Genomic DNA, 12,615 nt, shown 5'->3' on the forward strand with positions numbered 1-12,615 from the left:
AAGCAAGGTTAGTCACATTTTAAGGGAAAATACTTAGGCATCTGAGACCCTTATTAGATTTCTAAGCTTTTGTTACATAATTTTTATCAAATAATAGAAATTCCACAAAGAAAAGAAGGAAGGAAGGCATGAAGGGAGGAAGGAAGGGAAAGAAAGAAGGAAAGAAGAAAAGAAAGAAAGGAAGGAAGGAAGCAAGGAAAAGAAAGGGAGGAAGACAGCTTCAAACTAAGGCAAAAGGATATAGCTGTAAACCTCCAAATGAATAGGAAAATATTTCAAAAATAAATTTAAAAGATAAATAAAGATGTCCATCAAATACTTTAAAAACAAAAAGAAATGAAACACATTACTGAGACAAAAGCATACTGTTCGTATATTTATCATATATATTAAAATTCAGATATATATTCTGTGGCTCTAATGACAAAAGAACCAATCTAGTCCTGCAAATGAGAACAGGAAATAAGGGTTTCATAGGCAATAAAATACATTACTTAGTAGGAATTGGGAAGGGAGTCTGCAGGCTTGTGAATGTGGACAATTGGACAAGCCAGGTGATGTGACATCTTATGTCGCAGGGCAGAGGTGCCCCTTCTCATTAGAAATCACCAGTTCTGGGCTCTGTTTCAGCCCTATTTAAGTTACTATGTGGTTTACAGTAAATTATTTAAACTTTTTTAATACATTAGAAATGATGATACAACCACAATTATTAGGCCCTCATAGTGCATTTGAAACTCTTAATTTAGAAAAGCAGTTTGAATGAAATATCAGTGACATGATTTCTTCCATTTCTGTTTGACTTCATTTTCAATGTGTTTCAGCTGAGTTGAGGCTAAACGTGTGTATTTCAAATATGGTAATCTGCTCCATGTTTAAGGTGAATAAGAAGAGATGTAGATAGAGAATTCTTGCTACTGGGTCTCTTCTTTTAGGGTTACTCTTCATGTTCTAGGGGAAAAAATGTGTGCAAAACTGTAGAAATATGAAACCCATTGGATGAGAGTTGTGTTAATCAACAAAATAAAATTCTAGCAAATTACACAGCCTACATCCTCAATTTTGTTTTCTTGACTAAAGTTAGATATTTTTTTTAAAATGCTAATTACAGCGGGATTCAACAGAAGAGAGAAGAAGGAAGACGTAAGGAAACTGATCACAATTTTATTTTCATTTAAGTAAGTTTGTTAATTCAACAGTAGAATCCTACTGTTGAAAGGAAGAGGACTATAGAAGACCAGTTTATTTATTCATTTATTTATTTATTTGGCTGCGTTGGATCTTCATTGCTGTGTGCAGGCTTTCTCTAGTTGCGGTGAGCGGGGGCTACTCTTCGTTGCGGTGTGCAGGCTTCTCATTGCAGTGGCTTCTCTTGTTGCGGAGCACAGCACGGGCTCTAGGCACGCGGCCTTCAGTAACTGCAGAACATGGGCTCAGTAGTTGTGGCTCGCGGGCTCTAGAGCGCAGGCTCAGTAGTTGTGGCGCACAGGCTTAGTTGCTCCGTGGCATGTGGGATCTTCCCGGACCAGGGCTTGAACACCGTGTCCCCTGCATTGGCAGGCGGATTCTTAACCACTGTGTCACCAGGGGAATCCCCAGTTTATTTTTAGCTTGCCTAAAATTCTTAAGTGCTTCTTTCAGCTTGGAGTCAAAAGAAGAGTAAATGTCTCTTAAACTGACAAAAGGTTAAAGTTTCTTTCACACCGGCAGCTTGGCTCTAATGAGCAGACGGTTTGATCTGAAGACATCAGACCTGTGTTCTGTTCCTTGTTCAACACCATTACTAGTTCCCAACCTCTGGCTTATGTCGGTGGAAGTTTGACGTTTCCCAGCGTTAATGTATTGTGGCTGAGCTCTTTATAATTTTGAAACATACACCACAGCCTCATATGTATTAATTTCAAACTATTTACCACCTCACTGTTTTTTTCTTCCATGAATGATGCATAAGAGAATAAAATACGTGGAATCAGCCTTTTATTTCTCCACTAGCAAAAACAAAACTAAAAATGAAAAAACACTTCTACCAGCTCTTATTGAACACCTTTCCAACCCAAATAAATTCAATGACTGGGAAGCGGTCAGTGATCTATCGTCTACCACTTTTATTTTTGCATTTCTCTTGAAACCCATCTCCTGGTCTGCCTTGTATTGTTACTGCTCTGCTTGTCTTTATTCTTCTTTGTTAAGTCTTAAATTCCTTGAGACCACTATCTATGCTTATTCCATCTTTGATGACTCCCCAGGATCAACCTCAGTGTCTTGCAGACAGTATATATTCAATACATTTTGCTATCACTTTTCTTTTTATGAAAGGAATCGTCTTTATAGGTAAGAAAATAGAGAAATAGAAAGACTTGCCCAAGGCCACACATTTAGTAAAAAAAAAAGTGCCATTTTGTGAGATTGCTTTATGGTCTTTATCATTCTATTAAATGGGCCAATAAAATTATCCCCATCATTAAGTTATTTTATCAGAGAACTTTAAGTGGAAGTTCCCAGATTTGGCTGGCTACGCTCACGAGACTTCAAGCCATTCGTTGTGAGGCCACAAACCTCACTGTCTCTGAAGTCACTAAAAGCTTTATTTCTCTTTTTACTGGAATGATCGGCACATGGATGTTCGACTATTTATTCAGATTTGCTTCAAAGCACGATGTTGTTAGTTGTCACAAGGTGGATGCGGCTGGGCTGTCTAACAGGTATTTGGTGGAAAGCTTCCCAAAAAGTCCAGGTAATGCAGGAAGTGGCAGGTGACTCACTGTTCAGAGCCCTCATTCTGAGTCATTCTCCACCGAACTCCTCAGGATAGCGCTAAGGAAAGACAGAGCTAGAGCATCATGACCCCAGGGAACTGTGAAAGAAGCCACTTTTGGTTTTTCTCTCATCTCTCACTCTTCTCTGTGCTGCATCCCTGGCCGTGCCTGCCCCTCAGGCTGCCAGACCTGGTCACTATTATTCTTGTCTTCCTCTTACTCAGACTCTCCATCCTGATTCTTCAGAACCAAGTCTTAATCTCATAGAAAGGAAGCTCTTACTCCTGGTCAAGGCAATCTCTTCCTTGTCAGGAAGTATGTTTTCATTCCACTATAACCTTTTAAAGTTAACACCACTGTTTTCATTCTCTAGTCCAAGGGTGATAAGTAGGCTTCATCTCATGTGTTAATTCCAACTGGTTGGTAGTGGGACCTGGGGTGCTGAGGCCATACCTGGGCTCAGTGGTAGAGAGGACTATAATAGTGAGTTGGTGCCCTGGGCACGGGCATGTCTGCCATGTGTTTGTCATCCCTGACCTCACAGGAAGTACTTTCAATAGTGGGAATCTCCAGAGGGGCAGGAGAAAAGGAACTACCATAGCAGTTCCACGGGACTGATGTATTTAAGTAGATCAGACTCTATAGCATTCTGCAAATCATTTAACTCAAGAAGCCTCAGACTCCACCATCGGCAGAGTCAGTTTAGGCCAGAAATGCTATCCAGCAAATTCTGTGTTCTTACGAGGTTTTAACTAACATATTATATAAAGCACTGTCCCATTTTTGTATTTTTTCTTATTGTTTCCTTCAAAAGTAAAGGTTGGAACTCTATCTTTTGGTCCTAGTTATAAATTGGCTGATTACTTACTGTCTTTCTCTGTAGAGGCCCAACTGAGCACATTAGTTTTAATTTCCCTTTCTAAAGACAACATTATGTAATGACATTGCGTAGCTACCTCACACCACTGAACTGAAAATACTGCCAGAGTTGTAGAGCAACCTTGATTTACTATGTATTCACAAAAATATGAAATATTTGAGAAACAAATGAATTCTCATCTCTACCTTCAGATCTGATACGCTTCCAAGCAAGTACAGAAGGCATATTTTCACTTTAAAAAACCCTCCTAACTTGCATTTGACTTCTACATAATTTGCAGAGGTGCTGGAGGCCACAGATGCCACCTAAGACCTCTTGTAGCCACCCCCTAAAACTTTCCCACTTGCCATTAAAGAGGAGGCTGCTTCAAAGTCTGTCCTTCCGAAGCCTGCCACAGTAACACTGCCGATGAATCAAAACCACTGCCGGCAGCAGGGAGCTCCTTGCTTCCACTACCAGAGGTACCACATAGTCACCAGGTCACCTGACATGCCACCAGTGCCGCCACTGGAGGAGCTGAGGCCAGCCCGAGAAAACCTGGAAAGTGGAAAAATGTGTCTTCAGTGCTGACTTTTGGCTGTCATCCAAAACAGACTTTAAGGCTCTGTGAGGGTGGAGACCATGTCTTTCTTACTTGTTTTTGCATCCTTAATAGCATGGTGTACGATATATATCTGGTACTCAAGAAATCATTGTCGAATGTGTCAATGGACGGATGGATGGATGAACGGATAAATGAATGAATGTCGTTCCCTTCAGGTACTTTATGTTAACATGTTGGCGTGAAACAAACAACAAACCCCCAGATGGCTGCAGTCAGGGGAAACATTTGATAGTTTGACACAGGAAATAACTATCAAGCAAATGATTTTTTTGTTTTTTTTTTTTTCAGTTATAGGAGAAGCATTTTTGATGTCGCACTCAACCTAAAAGTTGTTTTCTTCCTGTCATGGTTAGGGCAGTATGACACATTGAAGAGAGAGAAAAGAAATTCCTGGGTATTCTCAGGCAGCTGTAGAAATCAGAATTTTCCTTGGAGAATGGTTTCTTACACTCCAGTAATGCTTGAATCTGTACAATAGCAAATAAGAATGGGAATAGCTAGAGCTATATAAATACAGTTTTTATAAGATACCCTCCCTAAAGTTTCGATGCAGAGTACTCTTAGACTCCATTGTCTATACATGATTTACCAGCCCTGATAACAGAAAGTCACTACACTAGGGTGGATCAGTGGGGGGATGGGGTGGGACTGGGCATAAAACATTATGAAACCAAAACGAGGTTCAGCAAATAGTGTTGGACTAAGACAGAGATTTCTCAGTCTAAGATTTCTTAGATTTCTTAATCTAATAATTGAAATTTCTTTCTTAATTATTTTTAGTTTTCACTGGTAACAGTCAAAATGACTGAATATAGGACAGAAGCAGCTTTATTGAGATCTAACTTACATATCATAAAATTCACCTGTTAACACGTATATATTTCAGTGATTTTGGTAAACTCATGCAGTTGTACAACTGTCACTGCAATCTAGTTTTAGGACATTTCTATCACCTTCAAAATTTCTGTCATTCCCATTTGTGGTTAATCCCCACTCCCATGCCCAGCCCAGGCAATTACTGTTCTGTTTTTCTGTCTCTGTAGATTTACCATTTCCAGAAATTTCATATAAATAGGAATATGCAAGATATAATCTTTTGTGTCTTTCTTCCTTCACTTTGCATGATGTTTGTGAGATTCACCTATGTTGTGCATACATTAATGATTTCTTTTTATTGCTGAATGGTATTATATAATACCACATTCAATTTAACCAGTCAATGGACATTTGGATTCTGTCCATTTTTTAGCTATTATGAATAATGATTTTATGAACATTTTTAGACAAGTCTTTGTGTGAACATATGTTATTTATTTCTCTTGGGTATATACCCAAGGAAAGGAATGGTTGGGTCATATGCTAAATTTATGTTTTACTGTTTTAAGACATTGCCAAAGTATTTGCCAAAGTGAATGCATTGTTTTATATTCTCACCAGTAGTAGGTATGCATTCCAGTTTTCCCACACCTCCTATATTTGATAAAGTCAATCTTTTGGATCACAGTCATTTCAAAGAGTTTATAGTGGTATCTCACTGTGATTTTAAATCAGCATTTCCCAAAACAAGGATGTCAAGGATCTTTTTGTGTGTTTATTAGCCATTCAGATAGCTTCTTGGTGAAATGTCTTTCAAATCTTCTGCCCATTTTTCAATTAGTTGATTTGTCTTATTATTTGTCTTATTATCATTATTGAATTGTAAGTGTTCTTTTCTTCTGGATACAAGTTCTTCATCAGATATATGATTTACAAATATTTTCTCAAAATATTTGGCTTGTCTATTCATTCTTTTAATGGCACCTTTTAAATAGCAAAAGTTTTTAATTTTGATGAAGCCCAATTTATCAATTCTTTTCTTTGTGGACTGTGCTTTTGATGTTGCAACCATATTTTTTCTTTTAGTGTTTTTATTTTCTTTGTCTTATTTCTTTTCTTGATATTTGTTTCATCTGTATTTATGCCTGAGTTCAGCCAAACAGGTATTTCATAACAAAGTGTTTATCTCATTGCATTCCTCTTTCTTTCATAAAATTACATGTTAAAAGAGCCCCACTGGGTATTTTTAAAGTAAGGTGAACCTGTTTGACAATTTCAATGAATATTATGATGCCTCAAAAGCCAGATAATAATAGTGATTTTATCCAGGGCTAACTGTGTGCCAGGCACTGTTTTAAGCTCTTTGCTGGTATTAACTCATTTAATCCTAATGCTCTGATGTAGTAAGTACTATTATTATCACCACTCTAGAGAGAAGCAAACAGACACACAGAATACTTAAGCAAGTTGCCCAGGAAGTGGCGGTGCTGACATTCAGGCTCAGGCAATCCAGTTCCAAAGCCAGCAATCTTAACCACCACGCTGCACTGCTTCTAAGCAATTCCCCCTCCAGAATGACTCCCCAGATAAGATCTAAGGAATATGTGGTAGGTGTCTAATACAGTGTCAGCCCAGCCCCTCTTACCTGGAAACCGCCTCATCTGCCCACAGGGAGGGTTCCTCTTTCTGTTGTGTGAACTTCTCACTGTACCAATCTCTGCCCCTCCCCCCATACAACCCTTGCTGATCAAGCCAACTGTGAACAATCAGCTAAGCTGAACGTATCATATTCTCACTCTCACTTGAGACTTAAGATATACTGGAATCAGGAGCCAAGTCAAGTCACTGAGTGCTATAGGCTAGGACTTCTACCAACTGCCACTGCAGTCCCAGGACTTTCCTTGGCTCCTCCCTTCCTGAGACCTGGCTGTCCCATAATTCCACAGTTCCCTGAGACACCTCCCTAATTCTTCTAATCCATTCCCTTTCTGCTTCAGGTAGCTCCGGTTGGTATCTCCTACTTGCAACCAGCAGACCATCACCACCCCAGGCAGTCGTGACTGAGGCCCACTCCCAGGGTCCCATCACTATGTGGGTTTCAGGACCCCTACCCAGACCTGCTGGCCTCATGGAGCACTGGTGACACTTGCTTGTCAAGTATGTCTTCCCTGAGATAGTCTTTCTAGGCTTTCCAGGAGACAACGAGTTTATCTGATAAACTAAACTGTGCTAATGAGAGACAGAGAGAGAGAGCTGGAAGAATCTCTGCCTGCTTCTGACTCCCAGGTAGCATGTGTATACTGTAACAGGGGCTTTCTGAAGACAATGGCACTTTTGTTTTCCAAACTGTGTGGCTTTAATAGTGGCCACTGCAGGTCAGAAAAGAGGAGAAGGAATATTTCTGGGCAATAGGGGCTTTATTGTGCCCTCTGTTTCACCTCCTCTGAGGAGCAGCTTCTCCCTCTTAGCAGAGGGTGGGTTGGTGAGCAAAGAGCCACCATTACAATCGTCCAGGGACAGCAGCAGTCTCCAGAAGGTGATTTCAGAACCTGAGCAGCTCCAAAAGTGACACTATCTCCAGTGACAGTAACAAGTGGCAAGAAGTTCTGGTTTGGGGAGTGTGGTTTGAGAGAAAGAACACAGCCTGGAGCCAAATCAACCTACTTTGAAATTCCAGTTCACTGCTCACACAGGTAACTTCTGAGCCTGCTTCCTCGTCTTTAAAATGCAGGGATGATAGTGGCAATGTTGAAGGGTTGAGGATTCATTCGTTTGCAAAAAGCCTGGCACACTGTCTCCTCTGTATTATTCAGGTTTACCCTTTTCCAAAAGCAGTAACTCCACGGCTTTTTCCACTGTTTCTCCTTCACACACACACACACACACACACACACACACACACACACACACATACATGCAAAATTATTCACAAAGGGATCATAATTCTGAGTGTAAAATTGAGACATTTCACAATTATGTTTCTGTAATTATTCAAGTTAGCAGATGTATACTCAGTGTCCAGCTTCCTAGAGAGCCATGATCTAGGCTGGGGGAAATTTTCCTGTGGTTGCAACTTGGAGAGTATCTCTTGGATTACACAACAAATGTTACCAAACAACTGAAAAACTATCTCAAGTTTCAGGATACTCAAAAATCAATATTATTTTTCTTGCTACTTATTTTCGGAGAGCTGAGAGAAAGTGGCTGAAAATTTCATTTCCCAAACATAAAGGGATACTTTTATCGTTACTCAATACCTTTGTTTTTTCCACCAAACTTTGCAAACTCATCAGAACTTCATGCTATTCATCAGTATCTCTGGATCAGCTATCCTTGTAGCTGATCTAGATACTGAAATCACCCTCCTGGAACCACATAATTAAGAGATCTAAATCTGGAGTAAATTTCTAAAACACATAAGAAAATCTACCCATCTAATCTTTAAAAGTGAGTTAAATGTAAATAAATGATCATAAAATTATAGTGGCTAACATTGATTGAGTGCTGACTATGTGCAAGGCAATGTACAAAGGATATTAGATAGACTGTTTTATTTAATCCTCACAAGGCTTTTGTTTGTTTGTTTTTTGGAGAGGAGACAAGTTTGGTTAGGAATTGTTGCTCTCCCTGTCATACATTTAGGTATGTACTCTTCTTATTCCAATTTTTTAGGTGAAGCAACTCAAACTCAGGATGTGGAAATAGTGTGGATTCTCACAGCTAAGAAGTGATGGAGTCAGAATTTGAACCCAGGCTTTCTCACCCAGAGCCCAGGTTCTTAACCAATTTTTTAAATTGTGGTAAAATATAGGTAACCTAAAATCTACCAATTTAACCATCTTTACGTGTATAGTTTTGTGGCATTAAGCACATTTACATTGTTCTGCAACCATCACCACCATCCATCTCCAGAATATTTTCATCTTCCCAAACTGAAACTCTGTACCCATTATACACTAACTCCCCATTCCCCCCAGTCCCTGACAACCACCATGCTACTTTCTGTCTCTATGAATCTGACTACTCTAGGGACCTCATATAAGTGGAATCATGCAAATTTGTCTTGTGGTGGCTGGTTTATTTCACTTAGCATAATAATGTCTTCAAGGTTCACCTATGTTGTAGCATTGATCAGAATTTCCTTCCTTTTTAAGGCTGAATAATATTCCATTGTATGCATACACCACATTTTGTTTCTCCATTTATCCATCAGTGGACACTTGGGTTGCTTCTACCTTTTGCCTATTGTGAGCAGTGCTGCTATGAACAAAGTAATCTACTCTCCCTGACATTTCAATTTTGGGGGGAATATATCCATTAACCAAGACATTTAAAATACTTTCCTTCTCTTTGCTATTGGTCAGTTACTCTTTGCTTTTTGTTTGTTGTTTGTGGATGTCTCCATGTATGAATCAGTTATAAACATGTAATTAGCTAGGGAGATTCTTGTGTTATCTTAAACTAGTAGCATGAAGAACAGCAGGAGGAGGCTGGGCTAACTCACAGCTGGGGTAGATGTAGGCACATGTAGGCAGACTGGTGAAACAGAACTTTTCAGGCCAACTATATCTTAAAAATAATTTCTCTCCCTTGGCTAACATGGTCTTTTGACAAGCTTTTTTAGGCATTAAGGACATGACAAGCCACTGAAGAATTTAGATATAGTTAGGAGAGGAAAGGGATCCTAGTGAAAAGAAGTTGTGGTTCTGAGGCCTACAGCGAAGCAGGAAGGAAATGTATAAGCACATTAGTGATGTTAAAGTCCGTCTTAAAAAGGCAAAAGCATGTAATTTAAAAAGAAAAAAGAAATGGACAGAATCAGATAGAGCAGGAGGGCACTCAGAGATAAATGCCCTTAGAAGGCTGCTTCTGCCACTGTTCAACTTTCATCAGACTTTTACCAATTTTTATCAGAATCCCACTGAGTAATTATTTTCTCAAATATATTATTATCTCAAATAGATTCACCTTACACCAAAATAATCTACTCCCCCTGACATAGACTCGGGTTTTTTGTTTTTTTGTTTTTTTTAATTTTTATCTCGGTAAAGCATCTACCAGAATTGTCTTTTGGTAGTTTCCCCCCTATTTAAACCATCCTTCATTACTTCATTACTTTATTACTACAGCAGCATGACTGGATGAAGAGACCATGAGTCCCTGGGAAAAAGAGTCCAGGGCTTCAATTCTGGCCTGGCCCTGTCTCAGACTGACACCATAGCCCCGTATTTTTTACTTAGCCTCTCTCAATGTGTTTCTTAACCTGAAGACAGGGATAAAAAACTCAAAGGATTTTTTAAAGGATCAAGTGAGGTAAGTTCTTAGTATGTAGTTTATGCACTTCTTATCTGGATTTTGATATGAATAAATAGTTTTCAATCCATCTTCCATATTTTCTTCACATAACATAAATATATGAAAGGGAGGTCCTTACTTACTCAATCTAGCATTTGTAGATAAAGATGTGTAATGTCAAGGCTATAGGATTTTTGCCACAGATATCCACCAAAAGTGATATCATTTATAGAGAAGCTGAAAGATAAGGAAAGGCACATCACAAAAGCAGAATACAAATGGTCATCCACTCAGCAAATGGAGGAGGGGCTATTAGAGATTGAAAGGGATTTAAGAGGCATAACAATTAAATATCATGTTTGGACTTTTTTGGATGACAAACTGAACAAACCAGCAGTAAGGAGCCATCTTTGATACAATCAGGAAATTTTAAATTTGGACCGGGTATTATATTTCGTTAAGGAAACTTTAAAAATTTTGTTAGGTATGATAACGGCATTGTGGTTATGTTTTTTAAATGTTCGTATCTGTGGGAAATGCATACTAAATTATTTACAGGATTTTCTTTAAACTATTCCAACTAGGAAAAAAAAAGGGAGGGGACAGATGAAACAAGAGTAGCAAAAATTAGGATAAATGTTGAGACTGAGAGATGTGTACATAGGGGCTCCTCTATGTGTAACTGAAATTTTCCATTATAAAAAGCTTCTTTAAAAAATTAAGACCACTTTTAGACAATGGATGGGAAGAAGGGCAAAAGTACATAAACCAATCAGACAATGAAAATGGAGAAAAGTGGTCATATTTTAGTGATTTGGGAAGTACAGTTGACCCTTGAACAACATGAGTTTGAGCTGCACGGAGCCACTTATTATGAGGATATTTTTCCAATAGTAAATACTACAGTTCTACACTATCTGAGGTTGGGTGAATCTGCCGATGAGGAACTGAGGATCTGGAGGACCCCCCTCATAAGGAGGTCCAACTACAAATTATACTCAGATTTTTGACTGGGTGGAGGGTCAGTGGCCCTAACCCCCCGTATTGTTCAAGGGTCAACTGTAGAATCAACAGGATTTGGTGAAGAATTTGATATGTGGAATAAGGCAGAGGGAAGTGATAGTTCTCTGTTTTAGGGAGCTGGTACCATTTATTGAATGGAGGATTCCTGGAGGAAGAGCATATTTGGAGAGGTCAACCAAGGAAAGCTTTCCAGGAGGCAATTGGCCCTATGCAACTGGAGCTTGGCAAAGAAGTCTGAACTGCAGATATAGATCTATGAGCCACTGGCATTTAAATGGCATATAAAGCCATGGGAAAGACTAGAAATGCCTAGAAGAAAGTATCCAAGAAGAAAAGGACCCAGAATCAAGCTCTGGGGACTCCGACCCTTAAAAGTCAGGAGGAAGAAGGGATAGCGTAAAGAGGGGGAGATGAAAAAGCTAGAGAGAAAAGAACAAAACCTCAAGAATAAGGTGCCATGAAAACTAAGGGAACAGTGTTATAAATGCTGATTAGTAGCAGTTGAAATAGTACCTTTGGAACTGTGTTTTTAGTGTCAATGGATTAAAACAGGGTTTTTTTTCAGCTTTCTTAATAATCAGGTAATATTTTAAGGTACCCACACCATAAACTTTATAGCATTGTTTCCATTGCATAAGTATTTTCAAGTTACAAACTACTGACATAAAGAAACTTTAGAACACAACCAATCCTTCACTGAGGACTGTCATAAGCAAAGCAAAAGGAAAGTTTAACAAGCATCTGTTGAACTCTTACCATGTTTGTACAAAGTTTTATTGTGCCAGAGGATGTAGTAGGAACCAATATTTATTGAGAATCTTTTCATGATGACGTACCTAACATTTACAGAGTGCTTACTTTGTGGTGGGCACTATTCTATTTGTATTGTTAACTCTTTTAATCCTCCCAATAATACCATAATGTAGGTTCTATTGTTGTATTCATTTTACAAATGAGAAAACAGGCACCAGAAGTAAATTCCCTAAGATGAATGGAGCCTCCATTTGAATTTGCAACCTGACTCCAGAGCCAATCCACTTAACTGTTACCCTGTATTACTTCCGTTTTTATACCTGGTCCCTTATTTTTAAAAAAATTAAAACCCTACACTTTAGATACTTTTATGTACATTTTTAAAGATTACTAATAAGAAACTCTGAAAGGTTAAATAACTGCCAGAGGTCACAAATCCACTATGATCAGCTTGGAGAATCAAACCAAGATTAGCAAGACCCCCCAGA

Source organism: Balaenoptera borealis (assembly GCF_965194805.1).
Source record: "Balaenoptera borealis genome assembly, chromosome: 13".
NCBI lineage: Eukaryota > Metazoa > Chordata > Mammalia > Artiodactyla > Balaenopteridae > Balaenoptera > Balaenoptera borealis.